The sequence below is a fragment of the Danio rerio genome, chromosome 13 (genome assembly GCF_049306965.1).
Source record: "Danio rerio strain Tuebingen ecotype United States chromosome 13, GRCz12tu, whole genome shotgun sequence".
Lineage (NCBI taxonomy): Eukaryota > Metazoa > Chordata > Actinopteri > Cypriniformes > Danionidae > Danio > Danio rerio.
Window position 1 is genome coordinate 5,583,115 of NC_133188.1, and position 27,575 is coordinate 5,610,689.

General features: G+C 34.1%; 1 long non-coding RNA gene across 1 annotated transcript in view; it reads right to left on the reverse strand.

Annotated features, from left to right (window-relative positions):
- Window positions 1-5,551: 5,551 nt before the first annotated feature.
- LOC141377110 (uncharacterized) overlaps window positions 5,552-27,575 on the reverse strand; it is a 149,795-nt gene continuing 127,771 nt past the window's right edge. The window contains exon 5 of the long non-coding RNA XR_012389117.1: window positions 5,552-7,754. This is a non-coding gene — a long non-coding RNA (uncharacterized lncRNA). The remainder of the gene's footprint in view (window positions 7,755-27,575) is intronic.

The following is a 27,575-nucleotide window of genomic DNA, read 5'->3' on the forward strand; positions in this document are numbered from 1 at the left end:
GAGTGCGACTGATGCATTATAAACTGAAAAAGATGGAGCATATGCATCACTGAGAAAAATTGTACAACTTTACGCAAAGAGGTTGAGTTTATTTCAAAGTGTTTGAATTTGGCTTAATTTGAGCAAATTAATTTAATATTTAGATATAAATACACCAAATTATATAGCTAGGAACAGCTAGTATGTTGTACATATAAGTTAGAGTATGAAGTACCATATACAATATATATTTTTTGTATTAGTGTCATCCCGACAATTCGGCAGTTTCATCTACCAGACACAAAATTTAGCTTTAATCTAAAAAAAACAAGAACGCGTGATGCCATCTAGATGTTTAATGCAAGAATGTTCCCATTCTGCCTCAATATTTGTTATTCATTTGAATCTTTCTCTCTCTAAGTCGCTATTGAAAGCAACATGCCGCTGTGGTTCAGAAGTCAAACGGAGGTCATCCTTTATATCCCCCCGCAGCAATCCGCGACCAGGGGCCAGTCAGCAGTGAACCCTGCCTTCTCCACTACTGACAACTGCCTGAAACTTACAAGACTATCGGGAATGGGTAAGACGCGCTGGGATAAAACAGCAGGCTATAACTTTTTTCTTGATCTTGCCACTGCCTGGTTATAATGCTCTTAGTGTGTTTCAAGTGTTTGCAAAATGCGCAGTGTGTGAATATACAAAATCTCCTAATCGGTAAGCTATTTATTTATTTGACTTTACTTGCGTTTTCCAATCCAAGTGCAGCAGAGACGTTTTTCAACAATTACTACAATTAAAATAACACGAGATAAACAGTATTTACTATTGCGGGGAAATTAAATTCATCACCTCGACAGCTTTATAAATGTACCGTGATTACAAAACTCTCGCATAAAAGAAAACTTTTAATAGTTCATAAATAGGCCTATTCGAGGCTACGTGAACGTGTTCTGCGTCCAGATATTTTAAGTAGGCTACAACTTGTGAGAAGATTTAAAAATGCCAAATTACATATATTACAGGTGTAGTTAAAGTTGGAGTATTTGGGCTCTTAACTTTTGGTTGTTGTTGTTGAAGCATTTTAAATAAACCAAATAATGCGCTGTGTTGACAGTTAAGATTGTTTATTTTACGCTTATTTATAGTCATATTTAGATTGAATATTTACATATATATTTTATAAGTCTGTGTTTTTTATATAATTTCGCATTGTGCTTTTCTGAAAGTGCACTATTTTGTTATTTTATTTAGCTTGACATTGTTTTGATTTCAACATACTTTCCTTAAGAAATACACTGCAGGACAACTGAATCTGCATTAGTGTACACTAATACACGAGATCTAAAAGAAAAATATTGCATATTTTGTCATATGCAAAGGCTTGCAGTGACCTGTATGCTTGATCATGTGCGCCTTCTACTGGAAACATAAAGAATTATTTTCCTTTGTTACTTAATGAGAGACGTTTCTGTCATAAAAGAAACAGGCGAATTGCATTCAAAACATACTGCGCCGCTTCTAAATAAAAGCTCCAATTATTAGTTTGTTAATTATGATAATCAATTATGAAAGTTTAAGTAACGGAATTTGCATTTCAAACTATTTGACAAAGTAATATTTTGATGACGGCTCATTGATAAATCCGTCAATGGTTAATATATGGTAACCTGTACGCTTATTTGTCTTAAATATATATTCCTCAAGTACGTAAAACGCGCTGAACTGTTTATCAATGAAGCACGAGATGAGACTTTACATAGCTTTTTCATTTAGTATATGTGTAATAATTTTTGTGATTAACAACACTGAAGACCGATCGTCAGAAAATGTCTCATTTGTCCAGTTTTTACTGAATTAATTAGGCTAGTAAAAATCAAGTAACTTAAATTAACTTATTAATGTTTTCTGCGTACTTTTGATTATCCTGTTACTGACAAAAAAACAATTAGGAACAAGTGAAAGAAACTCAAATAAGACAATTAATTAAAAGAAAAAAATATTTATAATAATAATAATATAAACCGTGCTAGATGTAAATAAATCAAAATGAATATGATTAAAAGTCATGTCTCCGTTAAAATGAACAAAAAATGAACCACTGAAGACGAGAAGAGTCAACATCACTTTACAAATTACTATCTTCACAATTTACTATCTTACATTAAACTTTCAAAAAATAGATTAGTTGAATTTACTATAGGGATTCCCGTTTTTTTTACAGCTTGCAATAGCAGCTTATCAGTGAAGCATAAAGAAAAGCACTTCAGAGAAATCAGTGTGTTGTTACATGTATGCATCTGGCCTACTGAATATGTAAGGGTGTTGTTCAAATGTTATCAATGCCACTATCACTGCAAATGTCAGAATATGAGAATAAATTTTAAATCAACACACAAATATTGTACTGTCATTTTTAAAACATGATTACTAACATGAAGCTTATGAAATTTCACATACTGTATGATGATTTCTGAATTTGTCAGCTTTCCCTTTTGACACAGTTGGGATTGGAAAATCCTCAGTCTGAGTCTCTGAGTGTGCTCTCTCTCTCTCTCCCACCCTTTCTCTTGGTCTATCAGCTATAAGTGCCAAAACATTTGTCACTTGAGTTATTATTTCAGGTGTGCTAATGGGCTCAGAGCCACGAGAGAGGAGGAGAAAGTGGGAGAGAGAGAGAGAAGGAGAAGAGAGAAGGGGGGGGAGAGTTTGATTAGTGTGATTTCATTTGACCGAAGCCTGGCCACAGGCTGGCAGAGCCCAGAGGTGAAAAGAGTTGCCCTCACCGAGAGATAGCGAGAGGGGGAGAAAGAGTACGGGAGTGAACCGTGGAGGTTGTGGCGCCTGAGCCAATCACAAAGTGCAGGGATGAGTCTCACACCTCAGGAGGAGGCTGTGAATTGATCAGCACCTTTGAGAGAAAGAGAGAAGAGGGAAAAAAAGGGGAGGGTGGCGGCGAAAGAGTGCTTTTGCGGAGGACGTGTGAAGACCCATATATATTCGTGCAAGGACACAGGGAGAGCCAGGCCTGGGCTCAGAGTATACCAGCACACACTAATGAGCTCTGTCTGTGCACGCCGAGAGGGTGTCCTAATATTAAGACCATCCTTGAGGGCCGGGCCATGCAGTGTACGTCGTGTACTTCATCACATCTGCTTTCTTGCATTTGTGTTTTTTTTTCTTATTCTTTTCTTTCTTTCTTTATTATTATTTTTTTGATGTACTGCTCAAGACCACTAATTTCAAATGAGTACGAACTGTAAAAACTATTGATCCAGTGACCTAAAAACAACCATACACTCTAAAAAAGGGAGGGTTCCACACAGTTCATTCAAGTTGTCCCAACTCCAATCGATTAAGGTGACTTAATTGTTGAATTAATACAATGTTGTTGTATACAATTGTTTAATACAAATTTAAGTTGATTGAACATGAGACAATTAAGGTGTCCCAAAACAATTTCAAGAACTGTGTTGATTTAGCTCGTTTTAAATTTGAACAAACAAGGGAAAAAATGAGTGTAATAAGTTTCCAAGACTGAATGTCTAATAGACTGTAAGAAAATGTTACACACAATTCATTCACGTTGTCCCAACACAAATTGATTAGTCATTCATTCATTTTCCTTCAGCTTATTCCCTTTATTTTTCAGGGGTCGCCACCACAGCGCAATTAACCACCACAAATTAAGTTAACTTAATTCTTTTTTACAATTTAAGTTGATTGAACATGAAACAATCACGTTGTCCTTAAACAATCTCAAGAACTGTGTTGTTTCAGTTCATTTTAAATAAGTAGCATGGAAAAACAACAAGTAAGGAAAATAAATGTTTGAGTGTAATAAGTAGTATTTCCAAAACTGAATGTCTTATTACACACTGTGAACAGTCAAAACAACTAAATGAATAAAGTTAGTTTAACTTATAATGTTTACAATTTTGACTCAATGAAAAAGAGTTATCGTAACACACGAATGACTATATTAAGCAAAACTCAAAACAAATGAGTCATGAATTAATTAGTTATATTTTTTGTGTTAACTCTAAAACTAGAAGCAATACCAAACCATTTGAGTAGCTATACACTGTAGAACCGTAACAGAACAGTAATCTTTATCAAATGAAATGAGTGTAGTTAACTCAAAATTTACTGAAAGTTATTTCTACTCATTTGAAAAGAGTTTTGAACTCGGTTGAAGGTAATGAGTTAATTAAATACCTCATTACTCAAACATAAATGGAGTAAGTTCACAGTACTCAAATAGATTCATATTTTTAACTCATAGTCATATAGTTTACAGTACTCAAACCACTTTGTTTCAAAATTTAAATGGTGTGCCACAATCCTTTCCTTAAACAGCTTTATTTAACTTTCCTTATCAGGTTTTACAGTGCACTGTAAAAAATGCTAGGTGCCACAAAATTCATTCACGTTGTCCCAACACAAATTGATTAAATTACCATATTTTATCATTTTTTTAACAAATTTAAATTGACTGAACAGGAGACAATTAAGTTGTCCTGAAACAATCTCAACAATTGTTTAGATTCAGCTCGTTTTAACTAAGTAGTTTAAATGTGCAGCAAAAACATTGTTTGAGTGTAGTTGGAGTTACGTCAGGACAAGGAATGAAATTTTAAGAAATTATTTATTGCAAGATTTGGAGAGTAAGACTTCTTTTTTCTTTTTCAGAGTTGGGTTGATTTAAATAATGTCAAATGAGTCTGTTGGTTTATGTCTTCGTAGCTTTGAACCATAATATGTTATATTGGTAAGCATGTGTGGACCTCCTAATCAAGCATTTTACTAAAACTGTTTGTTAAAATTGTTTGAAAATAGGGTATAAGCAGAAGTATGCAGAAGGACTTTTAATTTTGCAGTAACCTGGATTGAACGCTTCCCGTGTATGCAGTAAGAAAGTTGGCGCATATAAGGTCTGTTTTTCTTTTTAAATCAACAAACTCTATTGCCTGACTGATATTCAATAAAAACAGGATCTCAGATTGTACAAGAAGCACTGCATTAAATTATATTTCATGCGCTATGTCTATAAATATAAACTTTTTTTTTTACTCAAGTATTTTCAATAGCATTTCTGTCCTCGTCTACAGATCCTGACATGCGCGTGCATGTAAACAGCTTTTCATCTTGGTTTACGCTTCAACAACTAAATTAATGCTGAAGTCAATTTAACTGATTATATTTTAATTATATTACAACATCAATCCTGTAACAGGAACCATAAAATATTGAAGAAAATTACAATGACCATTCACTGGAAGTTTTTCGATATGGGAAGAAACATTATCTGTGCATGTACCCTATTTATTTTGCTACTACAGTTTTACACTCATACATGTTGATTGATAGCATTGAAGCAAAATGTCTCTTTACCTTTCAAAAATCCATCCATACTTCTTGTCTGTTTATTTATTTAGCTAGTCTATCTGGCAAAGTAGTAAATACATTTAACTAACAACGCATTTGATTAAATGGAAAGTTTAAAGTTTACAACTACAAATTCAGTTTGTTAAACCATGTGGATGGATGATTATTAAAAGGACAGACACTTTTATGTACAGACAATTTTACTGTATTGAAATTGGAGACACCCATGAGTACAAGATGTATCATCAATATTTGTGGTAATAATATTTTCATCATATCATTATATTTTATTATTTAATGTGTCTGTCTACTGAAATGTTTTTAATAGAAAACCAAGTTAATTTATCAATTGCTCTCTAGATAAGAATGCCCCCTCCACAAATAAATCAACTAAACTATTAGGATATTAAGATAAATTGCAGACTCACAAGTCATAGTTACATACACTTGTCTGTTTGTATATTTGCATTCACTACTTACTGCTTTTTTAAATATATATTATCTGTATTTTGCCCTGTCTTTGTAATTCTGTTGCACTGTAGAAGCTCTGTCACGAAAACAAATTCCTCGAATGTGCGAACATACCTGCAATAAAGCTCTTTCTGATTTCTGATTTTCTGATTTTAGTTGTCTCTAAAATGATTTTAAAAAGATAGTTTACCCTAAAAATGAAAAGACTCCCATCATACTCAGCCTTCACTCAAACCTATTTGAGTTTCTTTTATCTGTTGAACACATTGAAAAATGTTTAGAAGAATCCCGGCAGCTGACACCCACTGACTTCCATAGTAATTTTCAGATCATTTATTAATTTTTGGGTGAACTATCCTTTTAAGGTCACTACACAAACATTCATTTATTTTGCTTCAGCTTGGTCCCTTTATTACTCTCTAAAATATTTTTGTTACTTGTTCAAGCTATTTATTTAACATGAGCTGAATCAACACAATTCTTTAGTTTTTTGGTAACAAATAAATAGTTTTATTTTCAATCCACTTAATTTTGTAAAAACAATTAAGTTATCTTAATCGATTTGTGTTGGGACAACAAGAATAAATTAGGTGCAGCAAGATTTTTTTTACTGGGTATTAGGGGGGAACACACAGACATTCATTCATTAATTTTCTTGTCGGCTTAGTCCCTTTATTAATCCGGGGTCGCCACAGCGGAATGAACCGCCAACTTATCCAGCAAGTTTTTACACAGCGGATGCCCTTCTAGCTGCAACCCATCTCTGGGAAAAAACACACAGTTAAAAAAAAAAAAAAAAGAATAGTAGTCATAATACTACTATATTGGTATATAAATAATGATTAATGATATGACGTGGTACTAATATTTAACAGCTAAACTTCAATAATCAATGAGCATTAAGGGAAGAGTGAAATGTATGACTACAATGTAATAGTTTAAGATGAGGTGTTTGGTGATGAGTATCATGGGGAGGGACAACAATTTAGGACCAATCTTGGGCACGCCCATATGTACAATATGAGTCATGAATAACTTTGGATCTGTTTTTAATTGGCCTGTGGGTTTAATTAGACTAAGAATATTACCATAGAGAATATAAATGCCATCAAATAAGCCAGAAAAGTTGCTTGACAGAGATTTTTTTCAGCACATTTCTGAACATAATAGTTTTAATAATTCATTTCTAATAATTGATTTATTTTATCTTTGCCATGATGACAGTACAAAATATTTTACTAGACATTTTTCAGGATACTAGTATTCAGCCTAAAGTAACAATCAAAGGCATACTATAGGTTAAATTTATGGTAATTAGGCTAATCATTGTATAACAGTGGTTTGTTCTGTAGACAATCAAAATTAAGTGTTTAAGGGGGTTAATAATATTGATCTGAAAAATAGTTAAAAAATTAATGAAACAAAATAAAGCGAAATTGTTGATAAAATAATAAATAATTATCATTTATTAAATCATTTTTGCAGTCAATTGTATATTATTTCAATGCTAATAACCTAGAGGTCTTTTTTTAACCTGATAAACACAATATTTGATGACAACAAAAATATTGCTTGTGTTTATGTATTTATTTTTCGTGCAAAAGAAGACCTCACCTGCGGATCGATACTAGAAGAAAGCTAGCCTTCAAGTGAACCACACACTCAATCAAGCAAACATTTCTGGAGTTGCTCATTAGCTCTTTGAAGCACTCGAGTCCCCAGGCTGAAGCTGGTAGCTGCGCGGCGTAAAGGAGCTTGGTGAGCCTGTGTCCCTGGGGGCCGCACTTCTGCCCTGGGGTAGGCCACAATCGCTGAGGCTTCTGACCCAAACACTCCACACTTTGATTGTAGACGCTCTCCATTAACAATAGACTGAATGGGGTCTGATGCTGAGGGTCTCGTCGAGTCCCTAATGGAAACTTAAACCAGAGAGAGAGGGAGAAAGAGAGAGGGGCTTAACAATACTTTTATTTGTACAATTTACTTTACATTCTGAATGATATGAAGAATAAAATAGAGTTCAAAATGACTTCTGCTGCTTGTTCTAACTATTTATAATGAGCTGAAACAAAACAACTGGAAATGGTTTTGGAAGACCTAATTGTTTTATGTTCATTCATTCATTCATTTGGCTTAATCCCTTTATTAATCAGGTGTTGACACAGCGGAAAAAACCGTCAACTTATCCAGCACATGTTTTATGCAGCAGAGGCCCTTCCAGCTGCAACCCAACACTGGGAAACACCCACACACTCTTGCACACACTCGGACAATTTAGTTTATTTAAATCACCTATAGCACATGTCTTTGGACTGTGGGGGAAACTGGAGCACCCGGAGGAAACCCTCGCAAACACAGGGAGAACGTGCAAACTCCACACAGAAACGCCAACAGACCCAGCCGGGGCTCGAACCAGCGATTGTGCTACCGACTGCGCCACCTTCTGCCCTATTTTATGTTCAATCTACTCGAATTAGTTACTTTGCCCTGATGGATTTGTGTTGGACCAACATGAATGAAATGTGTGCAACCTTGCATTTTTACAGTGTACAGACGTTCCCAAAAAAAGTGACAAAATCTTGATTTTAAACTAAGCAGATTTTCGTGAACCACATATTTAAAATAATTATAAATGTTCAGTAAAATTACACCCCCCAAAATTGAGTTGTTTCTATCCAAAGGTCCTGTAATTGTATCTTTTGAAAGGGTGTCGAGTGAGCTTTTTTACCTTCATTTCTAGCAGATAGTTTAACCTGCTGGGACGAACCATTAAAAAAATTAGAATCCATAACTTCAAAACAAATTTTCAGATCACGCAGACGACGTGATAAAGAATTATTATAGCTAGCAGAACGTTGGATATAATGTATAAACTTAAAATGTTGACTCAGTGGCATGAATAAATAATAATAATTATTAATTATATTTTCTTTTGGTTGCACGGTGGCTCAGTGGATAGCACTATGGCCTTACAGCAAGAAGGTCGGTGGTTTGAGCCCCGGCTGGACCAGTTGGCATTTCTATGTGGAGTTTGTGGAAAATCTTACTGCCATTATATATATATATTTATATATATAAAAGATATATATATATATATATATATATATATATATATATATATATATATATATATATATATATATATATATATATATATATATATATAAATCTCTTTTTTTATCAAATGGACATCTAATCTTCTAATGTTCTTTTAAGATATTGAATATGTAGAGTAAAAATCAATGATTATTTATTACTGAGTATTTTCCATGGTTTTAATCATTGTATTTCCCATTGTTATATATTTTGAAATTGAATTTGGATAGCAGATGTTAGTGATTAAATAATTACCTATGTTTTCAACTATTAAATTGTTAAAACATATTATGATAAATATGATCCTTTGTATCTTATGTTGTAGGCTTATTTACTGTAATGTATTTACTTTACTAATGTAATTTACTTTACTAATGTAATTTACTTTTTAATGCATTGATGCAGGTGATGGTTTATACAGTGCACTCATGGCAATTGTTCAACATTTAAATGTATTACATACTGTACGTGTGTTAATAGATAGTGAACAATGCTTAATGAATGATGACATGAGTATAATGAATTAAAAAAGCAGGTAGGGGGATTTAATTTTTTTAGCACATTAAAGAACACCTTCGAGCCAAAACGTGTGTGGGTTTTTTTTTTTCCATTCGGCTGTTGATGGATGTAAGATTAAATATAAAAAAAATTGTGTGTTTATTTATATATATATATATATATATATATATATATATATATATATATATATATATATATATATATATATATATATATATATATATATATTTTTTTTTTTTTTTTTTTAATTAAGGGGATAGTTTACCAAAAAAAATATAAATAAAAATCTGTCATTATTTACTCACCCTTTGCTTGGCACAGTCCTGTTCAAGTTTCTTTTTCTGTTGAAAATAGAAGATAATTTGAAAAAATGTTGAAAACTTTGTTTTTCTTACAATGGAAATCAATAATTTCTGGTTAATAACATTCTTCAAAATATCTTCTTTTGTGTTCGAGAGAAAACAGAAACTCATAAAGATTTGGAACAATAACTTAAGGGAGAGAAAAGAGTAAGTAAATGTAAAATTTTGGTTTAATTGTCTCTTTAAATAGGGACACTTTTGATTAAATACTTTTGGTTATAACACCCTATCATTTTTTAGACTGTACTTGCACTTAAAAAAATGTCTGTGATTTTGAAAATACTGTAAAATTCCTAACCTTGTTAAAAGTTAGTTTATTATGCGGTGACTAACCATGACATGCTTTCTTTCGGTTCACATGATGAAAAGTTGTTTGTGATGTTGGATAGATATTAGTACTTCAAAACATTGGTTAATGACAATAAGTTAAAGAAATAAAGTAATTTACTGCAAAATAAGGTAATTTACCTACGATATTTGTAATGGTAAAATCCTAGCAACCAAAGCTGTTACATTTAACACCACTAAATAACAACAGAGCCCTATTATTATTATCAGTAAGAGATTCTTTAATACTTAAGCCAGCTTACAGGAATACGCTGAAAAAATTGTATTTACAATTCTTTTAAGCTAAGTGGTTGCAAACAATTTATATGGGCTGAATTTAAACAAACAAATACATTAAGTAATGGTAAACTTATTTGTTTTAATTCAGGCCTTTTAAATTGTTTGCGATCACTTACCTTTAAAGAAAATTTTAGTAAATACAGTGAATCATATTTTCAGTGTAGGGTTGGCCACTTCTCACTCTCAAGGTGAGGTTCTCATGGCACAGGAACGCAGGACTGCATCTGTGAACAAATGGTCTGGGAACAGCGGCGTTGATGCGGGCCACAGGGAATGTGCTTTACACCGACGTGCTGTTTGAGAGGAGAAGTTTACACCACTGTCACACGCAGCACCCCGTTAAATGAGTTTACAGCTCCATTCGACACAAAAACAACATCAGATAAGGTGATAACTACAACACAGTAATGCCACAACACCCTTTAAACATATACAGGAAACTGACAGCTGAGGTAACTGATGGTATAGGAAGACCTCCACATTTACACTGCTGCTCCAAAAGTTTGGAGTTAGCAACATTATATTTTTAATGCTTTTGTAAGTCTTTAATGCTTGGGTTATTGCGAAATACACACACACAAAAAATGCTGGGTTCCACACAATTCTTTCATGTTGTCCCAACACAAATTGATTAAGTTAACTTTGGGTTTTTTCAAATGTAAGTGGACTAAATATTAACTAATTTAGTTGTCCAACCCAAATAAATAATCATTGTGTTGTTTCAACTCATAAGTGGTTTTACCAAGCAACAAAGGTCATTTTAAGTGTATAATTGTAACTTGTTGTGCGTGTTGTGTGTAACGTGAGTTATATAATAATATTACTTTTCCAAGTAACGAGTAAAATACACTGAAAAAAATTATGTCAGAAAAATTGCTGCAAATAATTTATTTGTTGAATTTAAACTAATTAAATTTAGTAATGTTCAACTTATTATGTTTGTTTAAATTAAGCCCAAAAACATTGTTTACAACCATTAAAAAAAAAGAAATTAGTAAATCCAAGGAATCATCTTTGAATCAAATTTTTTTTGTTTAACACATTGCTTAAAAAATAGGTAATACTATTTGAGTTACTTAAAAAAGTAGAGTAATTAGTAAAAAATAGATTAATTAATTCGCTTTAAAAAAATAATTTGCTGAATTAAAATTTGTGTTATGTTGAATCACACACTCAATGAGAGAATGAGCTCCCCGCGGGAACAGACAGAAACCAAGATGGCAGAGCCTTACATTTCTGTGATGGAAGTTATCTCATTATTTTAAACACATGGAAGAAAAGAGGGATTGTCTTAATGGACAGTGATTTTACTGGATTAATAAGGCAAAAATTCAAAAGTACCAAACACATTGCTTTCAATTTTCATTAATCTACATATACTGCATGTATAGCCGCCATATATTCGTTAATCTGGTAAATGAAGTTGTAGGTTATACAGTGTGTAATTAAATGCAGACCTCCTCAATTTAAAAGAAGAATAATACCCTGCAAGTTCTGTAAGAGATCAAGCCTCGGGCAGATATGAAAAAGTAACATAACACATTACTTTTTATAAAAAGTAACTAAGTAAAGCAACTAGTTTGGGGGGAAAAAGTAATACTGTAATGCATTACTTTCAAAAGTTACTTTCCTCAACACTGGTAATTACAAATTAAAAATCAATCCTGTCTCAGAGGTCTACAGACAATTCTTTTGTCTTCATGCTTGGTTTGTGCTTTGACATGCACTGTCAACCCTGGGACTTTATATAGACAGGTGTAAGCCTTTTCAAATCATGTCCAATCAACTGAATCTTCCACAGGTGAACTCCAATGAAGCTGCTGAAACATCTCAAGAATGATCAGTGGAAACAGAATGTACCTGAGCTCAATTTAAAGCCTCACCGCAAAGACTGTGAATACTTATGTACATGTGATTTATATATATATATATATATATATATATATATATATATATATATATATATATATATATATATATATATATATATATATATATATATATATATATATACCATAAATTTTAAATACAAATTTGAATTCATACAAAAAGAAAAAATTTTATATATATGTTATAGTTATAGTTATATATATATAGTTGAAGTCAGATTTATTAGCCCCCTTCAATTTTTTTAAATATTTTCCAAATAAACTATATATATATATATATATATATATATATATATATATATATATATATATATATATATATATATATATATATATATATATATATATATATATATATATATATTTTAGATTATATATTAATAAAAGAGTAAGATGAGAAAGAGGTTAGCAAACATCCAGCATGTCAACTTCTTTAATACAGTTAATAAAGCATTTTAGAAAGTTGCTTAAGTGCATTAACTTTTTTAATAATTCCCAGACTGTCAAGGTATTGTATTCCGTACTACTTTTGATTAAAGATTTTACTATTGTTCTAAAATAAGGAAAATAGTCATACTAAATAACGAGCACATGTGTCCAAACTTGACTGGTATATTGTATGTGATCTGACATGGCGTAAAGTAATCTGGAGAGAATGCTGGACCACTTTGGTGAGGGGGGGATGGAAAACAAAACTCCAGTTCAGGTGCAGGCCACCAGTCCATGTACGACCGAATTTAATTATTGATTTTCTGAGAAAGTAGCATCAGTTACCTTAGCAGTTACCTAAGCCTGCCTCTTAAGCAGAATAAAAGGGAAGGTCAGGCCATGTGGAGGTCATTCTGCTTTACTGGAGCACCGGCTCAGGTTGGCAGTAATAATCAAGGCTAACTTTGCCATACACACACTTTATCCTTTACATTATTTTTTACTTAAAATAGTTAGCAGAATATGCTGAGACAATATTATATAGGTTTTAGTCCTATTGAAATTCTGCATCTTAGATCTACGCATAAAGTGTAACAGGTTCTGGAAGTAAAAACTCAGTTCGTGTTCTCCATTGGAAAATTCAGATTTTTAACAACAACCAATAAATCTTTGTTTGATTAATTGATTGATTTATTTCAAACAGAATATCATACACTTAAAACCCTTCTTCAAATAAAATTACTGTCCTCATATTCAACAAAATATTTACTTATCCATATAGCCAGTTCAAAGTGCAGCAGGACATACTGTAACACAAGCTTATTTCTTTAAGCGAAAATCTACGACAGACATATTGTAAGCTCCAAAGTTGTTGTTTGCTTTAATTCAACTTAGTTCTGATTATTCGGCACCATGTGGTTAACACTGTTGCCAAACAGCAAAAAGGTCACTGTTTCGAGTCCCGGCTGGCGTGGGTTTCCTTCATGCGCTATGGTTTCCCCCACAGTCCAAAGACATGCGCTATAGGTGAACTAGGTAAACTAAATTGGCCAAAGTGTGTGAGTGTGTGTGCAACTGTGAGCGTGTATGGGTGTTTTCCAGTATTGGGTTGCGGCTGGCAGGGTATCCCCTGCATAAAACATGTGCCAGAATAGTTGGCAGTTCATTCCGCTGAAGTGACCCCTGATAAATCAGAAACTAAGCCAAAGAAATTTAATGAATAGTTCTGATTAGTTTTGAAATTTCAAAAACTACATTACCCATGATGCTAGACAGTTCTACCAATCACAATCACAGCAAGTGGAGCTCACTACCATCATTAACTCTGCCCACTCCCATGTACTATAAATGATGCATTTTTAGTGTATTACTTAAATTTAGTAATCTAGGTTATCTAAACACCATACGGCAACCTCAAAACATTCTGAGTGTGCCTCACAAAGGTAAGTGGGCTTGACAAACCACCTTTAGAAAACACACTTTCACCTTTAACAGACACTTGCACCAGTTTTTGAACATGAGCCAAATACATTCTTACAATCACTCCATATCTATAAAATATATAATAATTTAATATTAATAATATAATTAACATAAATGATTTATATATATATATATATATATATATATATATATATATATATATATATATATATATATATATATATATATATATATATATATATATATATGCGTCTAGTCTTATCCATTTAAGTAACTTATTAGGATGACTTTTTTTATTTAACCTGTTTTAAACATACCATATTCATATAAAAACTAATATGATTTTATTAGTTATTATCAGCTTATAAATTTACTAACATAAATTCAGAATATACGATACGTGTACAGCATTTAGTTCAAAAGTTTTTGGTGGCAAAAAAACTTTTTTTTTTTTTTACATGACTTTTACAGCATTTATTAATCATAGTTCAAAATCTATTTTTTTACAAGCTTAGCTCAAATGTGAATTTGGCAAGACCTAAGATGAAAATAAGTCTGGTTTTACCCATTTTAGTATTTTTTTTAGATTACTTTTGGATTACTTTTTATATAAGTTGTTTTAAACATACCATATTATTATAAAAAGCAATATGTTTTCATTAGTTAAAACCAGCTAATATATTTACTAACATGAATTAAAAATATAAATTCTTGTACAGCATTTATTAATCATAGCTCAAAATCTATTATTTTACAAGCATAACTCAAATGTGAATTCGGAAAGACCTCTGATGAAAATACATCTGGTGTTATCCATTTAAATAACTTATTAGATTACTTTTGGATTACTTATCATGTAGCTTGTTTTAAACCTACCCTAATAATAATAATAATAAAACATGATTTCATTAGTTAATATTAGCTAAACTATTTACTAACATGAATTAAAAATATAAGATTCTTGTTCAGCATTTATTAATCATAGATCAAAGTCTATTATTTTACAAGCATAACTCTGAGTGAATTTGGCAAAGATCTAAGATGAAATACGTCTGGTTTTACTCATTTCAATAATTTTTTTAGATTACTTTTGGATTACTTTTTTCATATAACTTGTTTTAAACATACTATATTAATAAAAAAGCAATATGATTTAATTAATTAATATTAGCTGATATATTTACTAACATGAATTAGGAATATACAATACTTGTACAGCATTTAGTTCAAAATCTATTATTTTACAAGGATAACTCTGAGTGAATTTGGCAAAGATCTAAGATGAAAAACGTCTGGTTTTACTCATTTTAGTAATTTTTTTTAGATTACTTTTGGATTACTTTTTCATGTAACTTGTTTTAAACATAATATATTAATAAAAAAAACAATGTGATTTAATTAGTTAAATTTATATTAGCTTATTTATTTACAAACATGAATTAAAAATATACGATTCTTGTACAGCATTTATTAATCATAGTTCAAAATGTACTAATGTATTATTATTTAACAAGCTTAACTCAATTGTGCAATTGTGAACTCGGCACTAAGACCTAAGATGAAAAATAACTTATGTAGATTACTTTTAGATTACTTTTTATGTAACTTGTTTTAAAGTTACCATATTAATTAAAAAAAAAAACTAAATGATTTCATTAGTTAATATCAGCTAATATATTTACTATAGCTAATTTAATTACTAACATGAATTTAAAATATACAATACTTGTACAGCATTTATTAATCATAGCTCAAAATCTACTATTTTACAAGCATAACTCTATGTGAATTCGGCAAAGAACCGTCTGGTGTTGTTTCATTTGCTGCTTCTCCTTTCATCCAAACACCTGGCCTGGCAAATTTAGACTGCGCCGGCGTCCTTGTGCCTCACTAATTGAACTGTAAACCCATGCACGGATCCATTCATTTTCCCCATGGCTCCCAGCAGCTGATTTATCTCCAGTGATGGCGGTGCGCATCAGCTAAAAGCAATCCTGTAAATCACAGGCCTCTCCCTCGCCGCTTTCATCACTTCATTAATTTAAGATATCATTACGGCCACTGGTGACATAACTCTGAACAATGGTACACGCTTAAGATATTAATCTGCGTGCTGCAACAAAGAGCCTCTCTGTCTCTGGCTGATTTAGCCACTGCTTATTTTACGCCGCTGATTTACATTGGGTCGGTAAGCCATGCTGATTCGGCTTCTGTCACTGTAAGATAACAAGCTGTCAGAGTTTTACACCCCTATAGTGATTGTGTAGCTTTACAAGAAGGCTGTTACGCCGTCATCTGTGACTCTGTGGACATATAGGGGATGTTTTGCTTTATTAGTAAAAAATATGCACTGTGGGTGACACTTTAGTTTAGGTAACAAATTGTATAGTTTATTATTAGAAATTACACTGTAAAAACCACAAACCAATTAAGTCATTGTTTTTAGAACAATTTATGTTGATTGAACATAAAACAATTAAGTTGTCCTAAAAAAACTCAAGAATTGTGTGGTTTTGGCTCATTTCAAGTGTCTTGAACAAGCAGCAAAAATCTTTTTTAACATACCTGCTTATTATTAAGAAATTAACTGTTTATTAGCACTTATAAAGTTTAATTTAATTTTACACCCCTAATCCTACTCAATAGCTAAATAGCTACTTTACAAACTACTAATAAGCTGCTAATAAGTATACAATTTTTTATAAGCAGTACCATGGGCTCAGTAATACTTTGGCAAACCTTTTTCAAGTATCACAATACGTAGTTATATGTGCCAGTTAAAATTGTACTATCCCAAAAGGAAGCCCTATGTTAACAGTGTCAAGAAGAGCCATTGGCTTCTCTGGGCTCGGAGGTATCTGGGATGGACCAACACACTGGATATGTGTACTGTAGTAAGATGTATCAGGGGTTCAGGTATTTTTTGGAAGAATTGGACGCTGTGTGCTCAAAACCAAAAAAAAAAAAAAAGTATTGTCCAGGGGTGCATTTCCCAAAACCATCGTTGGCCAACTAAGGTCGCAAGTTCTGTCATTACAAACATAGTTCGTTGATTTGCTGTTTCCCAAATCCATTGTTCCAACGAACAATCGCAAACTGCACCGCAAACTTGTGCACTTGCAACTACACCTCTGGAGCTGTAGTTAGAAACATAGTTCCTGGCTGTGTTCTATTCAAACTTATCCCCCCTATGCCCTATTCGTTTAGAACCTTCTAACATTTAAACTTGGAATTATAAAAAATAAAAAAGCATTAAGGTCACCTCTCTTAGGTATATATTGCTTTCAAAGTATTTTTACAGTTCAATTTTAGCAGTCTTCATGTTTACAGTTGTGCTCCCTTCGCAGTGCACTTTGAAAAAAAATTTATGTCATTTTGAACACAGCCATGGCTCATGACGAAAGCTGTAGGTGACCTATTATTTAAAAACGGAATTTATGTTACATCTATAAAGCTTGTAAAACACAAAAAACAGTGCATACGTTAATTCTTTTAATTTATAGTAGATTATTTATTATGTATCTATACTGTATATGAAATGCGCCTGTTGATTAGAGCATTTCTGCTGTGGTTTGCATGTGTCAAATTGTAAAAGTAGACATTTCAAAAAATAAAAAATAAATTAACAATATCCTACAGTTTTTTATTATGCAAATAACAAACTGGCCAGTACATTTAACTTTCCTCAGTCAGAATTTGGCAATTTGAATAATAGGAAAAATCCTAAAACAATAATAATATTTTGTTCCTTCGAACCACCTGAACCCACCTTGGCTACAGGCCCAAAACTTAATAATTGAATGAAAAGATGATTAATATAATTTAATAGCAGTTAAATAAATAATAGCAGCACCCTTGTTGTAACTTAACAGTTTGCCCACATTTTACCCAATATTGGATTATGAGGTCCCAGCATTTTTTATAGTTTTATTTTTTAGCTTTGTTTTAATATGTTCGCTGATTAAAATGTAAAAATTCTCAAATACAGACAATTCCCAAAATCCTACACTGCATATTTAAATCAAGAATTATTTGATTGCATCTACTTTAGACTCTACTCAGTCCTTCACGGTCTTTTCACATTGATTGCCATTATATTTTTGAATGAAAGTCTTATTTCATTTAGTTTAGTTGAATTAAAGTAGTTTTAATTTGACCAGATAAAAAAAAAATGTCATTTTAAGATCAATAATATTTGCCCCTTAATAATTGGCTACAGAACAAACCACTTTTGTCCAATTACATGCCTAGATTACCCAACTAACAGGGTTTAGTTTTTAAATTGGGGCGACACAGCGGCTCAGGGTTTAACACTGTTGCCTCACAGCAAGACGGTTGCTGGTTCGAGTTCCGGCTGGGTCAGTTGGCATTTCTATGTGGAGTTTGCTTGTTCTCTCCGTGTTGGTGTGGGTTTCCTCCGGGTGCTCCGGTTTCCCCTACAGTCCAAAGACATGCGCTAGAGGTGAATTGGGTAAGCTAAATTGGCCGCAGTGTATCTGTGTCAATCAGTGTGTATGAATGTTTTCCAATACAGGGTTGCAGCTGGTAGGGCTATGTAGAACATGTGCTGGATAAGTTGGCGGTTCATTCCACTTTGGCGACCCCTCATAAACAAAGGGACTAAGCCAAATAAAAGTGAATGAATGAAGTCTTCAAATTGCACTTTAAACTGAATACTAGCTGTTCTTGCAAAATAATTAGTAAAATATTATGCACTGTCACCATGGAAAAAGCAATATAAATAAGTTAATTAAAATGAGAAAATAAAGGAATAATACTGTTTAAAAATGTATTGAAAAAATCAGCTGTACATGTGAAATATTTTAAAAAACAAAAACAAAATAAATCACACAACGGCTTGTCTCCAACTGTATCTATTTTTTTCTGCCACCAAATTTTTGATGGGTTTAGTTAATAATCATAACCCTGATTTTATAATGATGTAAAAACAACTATAAGCTCATTATGTTCACCTATATTTCACTGCAGTTAATGTGGTGTAGCCGGCGTCTGACTGTGGCGTTGATTTTTACCATCGGAGACAGTGTTCATAAACACACCCCGGCAATCTCTCCGAGCTCCAGACTAGGATAACGAAAATACACATTTGAAGTCATTTCGAAATTTGGGGCTCCAACCAAAATACTGGGGGGAGTTCAAAAATCACAGGACGGAGCATAAACATTTTAAAGACTGACCCCTGACCTCTGGGTGTTGGTGTAATGCCTGCTGCGGGTTTCTGCAGGATCGCAGTTCTCAGACCAGCATCCCTGCAACATAAGATCCCTTGATAAAGACTTGGACCTGCATTTACGGCACAGTAAAACTACACTCTTGTTGTTCTGTCACTTTACAGCACCGTAATTACCCTTGAACAACACATGGTTTTCATTTGTTCTCCAGTGACGATAAAAGCAGGAAGACAGACAGGCTTTATCACAGAAGATGAGTTTAAGTGCGCAATCATGAGATAAACTATATTTTGACAATAAACTATAATTTTAAAAATGATGATAAATAGAGTGTTTGTGTATGTATATATATATATATATATATATATATATATATATATATATATATATATATATATATATATATATATATATTTACTCAATAATGATGGTTAGTTCTGTAGACTATTGAAAAAATACATAGCTTGAGGGAGCTAATAATTTTGTCTTTAAAATGAAAAAAAATTCTGAAGTCAGAGAAAAATTCTGACTCCAACTGTGTATATATATATATATATATATATATATATATATATATATATATATATATATATATATATATATATATATATATATATATATATATATATATCGCCCTTGATCTATTCTCTAAGTTGGGTTGGGAGCTGGGTCTATTCTACGCAAGCTAGGATGACTTCCACCTTAATCTTTTAGTGCGGATGTATACCTGACCGGTGAGCCGTCTGACAAAAAAAGTGCTCCTCTGAATCGAATCAGCAGGATGCCCTTCTGAATCTTTCACTTACTTTGAAGACAATACTGACTACGCTTACATGGACATCTGTAGTCTAGGTATTTGCCTTACGTGAAGTTTACGTAAAGTGCTTTCAGAGTTTCCTGTAATTTTGGGTGACTTTAACTGCAGTTCGGCAGTTTCACTTTAACCTAGAACATTTCATTCGTGCCGCCATGACAAACTGGGGTATTAGACGCAAATAAGGAGTAAGGACTGGTGAGAGTGTTATAGAATTTAATAACGCAAACCGAATGGAAAGAAAAAAACTTCTGCATTTTGCAATGTGTGTGTGTGTGTGTGTGCTGTCCTTTACTGACAGCCGCGTGTGTGGATATTGTCAGAAAATATGGCGTAAAGTCCTACATGACGGTAATAGTTTGATCGCTGTGTTTACTTCAATAACACCACTAATATCTGCACACTCCACATGTCTTAATTCCATTTCTGTTTAGTTCAGTTATGACTTTAGTAAGACTAAGGTGATCCTACAGTTCAACATTCATGTTTAAGTTAATAAACAGTTAGTAAACACAAGTACATCTTATTGAGCATAATTTATTTTCATCACCAGTAATCATACTAGAACAGTTTCCCAAGCAGTTTGTGATGCATTTCGGAAACTGAATATGAGCCCCTGGTCTAATGCGCCACCTGGCTTGAGAAACCCGTTATCAAAGACTGTCATTATATTCTGAATGCCTTCGGCAGAATTCAAATGAGCCATTTTAATCTAGATTAATTCCAAGAATATAGTGAGAGTAATCTAGATTAAAATGCCCACCTATAATATATATATATATATATATATATATATATATATATATATATATATATATATATATATACATACATACAGTTGATGTCAGAATTATTAGCCCCCTTTTGATTTTTTTGTTCTCTTTTAAATATTTCCCAAATTATGTTTATAAGAGCAAGAAAAATTTCACAGTATGTCTGATAATATTTTTTCTTCTGGAAAAAGTCTTATTTGTTTTATTTCGGCTAAAATAATAGCAGTTTTTATTTTTTTAAAAACATTTTGGGACAAAATTATTAGCCCCTATAAGCTATTCTTTTTCAGTAGTTTACAAAACAAACCATTGCTATAGAATAACTTGCCTAATTACCCCAACCTGCCTAGTTAAGCCTTTAAATGTCACTTTAAGCTGTATAGAAGTGTCTTGAAAAATATCAAGTAAAATATTATTTACTGTTTTCATGGCAAAGATAAAATAAATCAGTTATTAGAAATAAGTTTTTAAAACTATTATGCTTAGAAATGTGCTGAAACAATCTTCCCTCCATTAAACAGAAATTAGGGGAAAAAATAAACAGGGGCGTTAATAATTCAGGGGCGTTAATAATTCAGGGGGGCTAATAATTCTTACTTCAACTGTATATATATATATATATATATATATATATATATATATATATATATATATATATATATATGTATATATATATATATATATATATATATATATATATATATATATATATATATGTATGTATATATATCGTTTTTGATTACACTCGTACATTTACATTTACAAAGTAAGAATAGAATGTACAAATTTCCCAGTTCTAATAAACATCAGTGGCATCACTAATATCTTCACACCAAAAAAAACATTTTTTTTCTGTCTGCACGAAATTGTAAATCATCTTTTGTTTCTCAAATATTTTTAGCTACAGCTTTACACGAGAAAGCAGGCCTGAGGAGTGAGATGAGGAGTGTTGTGCTGTGAAAACACTTAACAGTCAGGGTAATCAAAGCAAAACATTATGAATGGTCCTTAAAATAGACCTTTTCTTTCTCCTTTTGATTGATTCTAGCATGAAATATGACTCAGGCATATTCTTGACAGGATTCCTGTCAGGACATATCTAAAAAAAAAAAAACTTGGCTTTCACAAGCATAAGACAAAGCAACAGTATATCAGTTAGTTCATGGGTTTCCTCAGTATCTTTCATTTCCCGTTTCAGCCCCTGATAAGGAACACACAAGCTTTCTACCTTAACATGTTTACAAAGTTTTGTCTGAGCCTAATTAAGCCCCGTTTAGCGGAGCAGGGTGCAGGGCAACTGCCAAAAGCACTCCAGTTCACCAGAGCAGACCAGCTCTCTCCACAACGGCCGACTAACAAGCCCCAGAAAGACACTTTGTAAACACTTCTTCCCTCCAGTGCTCTCCACAATCAAATGGTTTGAGCTATTTGAGCAATGCTCTCTTAACGGTTTCATGTGCCAGACAACTCGGCCTTACCAGTGTTTAGGAGCAGCTGTCCTCAGACGGAGCGGAGGGAAAATCCACGCTGGCAGATGTCATGTTGCTATAAAGCACACTCAAAAAACACAAGGATGTAACCGCATATTTGAGTTTGGAACGGGATGGGAAGTTCGAGTCATATTATTGATCAACTGTCAATTATGGAGGAAAGTGTCCAGCTTAGCGTCTGGTGGTTTTAATCAAATAAAGGCTCTAATGTGTTCAAGCCAAAACTATTTTTTGGTTCTTCAAAAAGAAGAGGAGTATAAAAGACGTTTGGAAAACATGAGTGGGGGTGTTAGATGCACTGCCGGGAGACATTTAGATGAGGGAGACATTTAGATGAATGAGCCATTTTCACAGGACGGTTATGATGTGTTTAACAGTCATCTGCATATAAGGTCTTTAAAAGATTTTAATATTTCGATAAAAAAATCGTTTTTTACGCTTATAAAGCTTTACTTTGCAATATATTATCTTTGTAACCAATTAGGAATTAAGTCATTTTTATTGCTGCAAAAATCATTTTTAAGTGAAGTTTCATAAACTAATTTCGAGTGGAGCATATGATATGGCTGAGCACGACTAGCCGCTCATCTGTAATCAGTAATAATCAACCCAGGCTCATTGTGGAAACGTAGCCCCGCAGATGTTTCTGGAGACCGCGAAATACGTCCCGGGAGGTACGTGTTCGAGCAGTTTTTGTTTTCGCAAATCCGCGAGAGACCACTGTGCCTCTCGGGAGCACGCGCCGTTCGCACCCGCGCTGTTCTTGTGTGAAAAGCCGCCGGAGGCCACTGTAAAGCGACCGTCCGTCCGACTGACTGACTGAACGATTGACTGGGCGCCATGTAAATCGCAGTCTCCAGCAACGTCCGAGGGGCTACATTTCCAGAATGAGCTTGGGTTGGTAATAATCCAATCAGAGTGATCCTAGGTAACAATAAATGGATCATTTTCTCCCTACTGCTCTATATTTGTTTGGGAAAAATCCCCTTCCACGCTATCTCCTCCTTTTCCTCCCTTTACCAAGGGGGATCTCTTGAAACCTACTTGATCTGGGATTTCTTGATATCCTTATTGACCGGGCGGGAGCGCTGGGTTCAAATATCTCCGAGCTCAGGGTTCTCTCCTGGGACAGCATGCCAAACTTGCCATAAATGCTAAGCATATCTAAGTGGGAACTCTTGAAATACATTTAGCGAACTAAAGAGAAGATTGGGGGGGAGTCGCGAATGAAAGTAAAAATCATAGATTCAATTTAATTTAATTCGTGTTTATTTTTATAGCGTTTTTACAATGAAGATTGTGTTAAAGCACCTTAACATAGAAGTTCTAGTAAATTGAAACTGTGTGAGTCGAGTTTTCAGAGTTGAAGTTCAGTTGAGTTCAGTTCAACGTGGTTTAGATTTCACTGCTGAAAGCAAACACTGCAGAGCAAATCCATCAATGCGCTGCTCCACAAGTCCTAAACCAAGCAAGTTCCAGGATGATTGCAAACAAGAATGCAGATGTCGATGCAAGTGACGTGGCCGGAGAGTGCAGGGCTCGTTTACATGAAGTCCTGAACAAAAAAACCCCATAATTTAATACATAAACTAATAAATATGTGTTGATAAGTTAGCACTTCTGCGCAGGAGTGCAACCATATGAAATCACAGATTCAGTGCAGTCTCTACATGATCCCAGCCCAGTTTTATATGTCCTCCACACCCATGACCGAATAAGGGAACGTCTCGACTCGCTTAACGGAAAGCGGCACAGATGATGTGTAACATTACTGCAAAGCTGTTGTAAGGAAAGCATTCGTGGTTCATTACAATCTGTTTAGGTAACTATAGCAACTTTGGCGCCCGTTGCCGTATGTTGCCAGAAAATAGAATCGAAGAGCTTAGAATGCTACGGTTGCGAAATGCTTAGAAAAAAATGGCACTTAGGTAAAGGGTGACAGATAAGAAGTTTGTGCAACGATCTTAATGAAATCCGTTACATCAGATTTTTCTGCTTCAGTGACACCCTTAAGTTAAATTACTGAAGGACTTTCATGCAAGCGGCCACAGGTGGCCATTGTAAATGACGTCACTTGCAGAGGAAGCGCGGTTGCCTGAGCGTGCAAGTCCGAGCGTGCAAGCCTGAAGGTGCAAGTGCAAATCTGCAGCCAGACTCTATGTTTTGGATCCTGGTTAATTTTAGGGAAAACAAAAGACTCGATGCGTTTATACCACTCTAATATGACTTTACAGACTATTCCTACACACATCTCTGTCCAAACAGCTTCCAAAAGATGATAGGTTCCCCTCAAAAGAATAATAATAACAATAATTATCACACCAGTTTATTTTTTATTTTCACCGAAAGCCGAGACCTTTATTTTAGCATTTATTTTCTAAAGTGAGCAGCGCTTTATTTTTGTGGCGCCTTGAGTGGGCCTGAATGAAGGAGCAGAGTGGATGATTCATTAACAGCACTCCATTACATTTTTGTGGAGGATTGAGAATGAAGGAACAGGGTTGTAAAAGAAAGAAGAGGGGGCACTTTTGGATGCTCTTGACTAAAACTTAACCGTGTCAATTTTGCTCTACAAAGGCCATTTTAGGGAAAGCTGGACTCTGACTCCACGACTTCAGATTAGGTGGAGTGATAGGATTAGTCCTTAATGACTCGGACTTTGAAGACAAAGAGAGCCTCAGCAAAGAGGCTTAGATATGGAAGAATTAACAGAGCTCCACCAGAGCCCTCCTCTCCCTCACTCTCTCTTTTTCTCTCATCCTTTCTCTTCTTCGACTCTCTGTTTGCTCGGAGTGCAGGTAGAGGTCATAGAGGGCACAGGGTGACTGCACAAAGCAGTGGTCTGTTTCAAAGCAGCTGTGAGCGTGTCCACTAAATACTACACACTAAAGCTCCAGAAACATTTACAGATGGGCCTGTGCTCATAAATACAGGCAGCCAAACTTCACTGCTTGTCTCAAATGTTGCACAGCGAAAGTCGTGCGCTTTATACTCAGCGGGCACAAACAGAATTTGAACAGTTTGTTGTTGATTGCTTTAAATGCTAAAATAAAGGATGAACAGAAAATACTGACCTATTTTTTTTATTATTTGTGGTTGTCAGATTGTCAAGAGTTCACAATTAGCTGATGAATGATAATAAAGCGTATTTGGCATGCCGTCCCGGGAGAGAGCCCTGAGCTCCCTCCTGCTTGAAGGGCGAGAGGGGAGTTTGAGCTCAGGTAGATCTCCAGAACTCCCCTACTTGTGAACTGCTGAGATATATCTGACTAGGAGTTGCCCTAGGATACTATTTTGAAGTAGTCAACTGACTTATGGTGTATGTCTTTGGACAGTTGGAGGAAACTGGAAAACCCGGGGAAAACCCGCACAAGCACAGGGAGAACATGCAAACTCTGCACAGAAACGCTGACCGGCTTGGAGAGGGCCGAACCAGCGGTATATATATATGCTACCCACTGGGCCACCGTGCCACCCTATCAGAAAAAGGGAGGAGTAGGGGTGAAAGGGGGATTCTTAAAGACGAAGATGACTGGAGTAGAAAGCTCTGATCATTTACAGTGCGTCAGTGTTCATCTGATTGGTGCAAATATACAAAGCTAATGCAGTACCAGCTGTGTTCAACCATAAGCACTTGATCCTCTCGAAATTAGTTTATAAATAAACCACACAAAAAGCATACGTTTTGTTGCAGTTAAGACTGCTGTCCACACTGCTACCAAAGACTATTGACCTTATTCTAAAATGCTGAAGTGCGCCCGTTTTCGCGATTGTTTTAGAACTTCCGATTCAGTTGCCTATGGGAGAAATGACTAGGAAAAATAAACGTCAGAAAACGGTCAAACTACTTGCTCTACAAACAAAATGTTTGCATGGCTATATAGACCAAGTAGAATAGCATAATAAGGAAATATCGGTTTGCAACATCAAACAGCGAAACAAGCAGTTTTTAATGTCTTAAAATGAATGGAAGTGAATGAGACTGGAAGTCTCGAACCAAAAATATTTAAATGGCTGTGCCCACTCGTCAGCAAAGAATAAGGTGAATAGAATACACATGACATGTCACTTACACACAATGTATGTTTTTACGACAGATTGGTGGTCAACAAACACACTGGTATCTCAGCGAATACTTGCTTCATAGAAATATAGTAAGAAATATATCCACATAAAGCTTGAAATCTGTACTTTTAAATGGACCGACCACACTTTTTTTGTAATCTGTATGAAAGGAACGTGAGGTATAGTCCATCCAGTCAAATGCAAATCACATGACAGCAACTACTCAAACGCCCCACAAACATGTAAACAAAGAGTCGCTATAATTTCTGGAGGAGATCAAGTTGTGAACTACTTCTTCAGCGCAATCAGATGATCATTATTCAGAGGATGATAATGTGTAGAATGGCCAGAAATGAGGTTGGTGTCGTGATCTCGTTCTTTTCGAGTGCGCACGCACATTAGCTTGGACAACCTGGAAAAAATGCTGATTTTGTTTTATTTAAACATTTAGAAATGAAACTTATGAAACTTTACTGGTGATTCCAAACATGTATTGTAATCATAAGCTTGACAAACAGTTTTGGAAGATTTGATGTTTCCCCATTCAGACGGAATACCCGAGCGTACTGCCTGAGAAGCATTTCAAAGATGGCCGCCGAGTGAAATGACTTGGCCTAAAGAGACTACTACTAATATTCAAACCAAAAGCATATAAAATACAACATGTATCCATCTTTCAATCCAGCCTGATCTCACGAGAAAACGTAAGTAATTTACGTTTTGTCAGTTTAGTGGCTAATTTGTACGAGTTCAGTCGTACGACATTGTACGATTTTAAAAAAGGAGGCATGGCCACAACCCCACCCCTAAACCCAACCGTCACTGGGTGATGTACAACATGTATCCATCTTTCAATCCAGCCTGATCTCACGAGAAAATGTAAGTAATTTACATTTTGTCAGTTTAGTGGCTAATTTGTACGAGTTCAGTCGTACGACATTGTACGATTTTAAAAAGGAGGCATGGCTACAACCCCACCCCTAAACCCAACCGTCACTGGGTGATGAGCAAATTGTACAAATTAAGTCCTGCTCACACTGT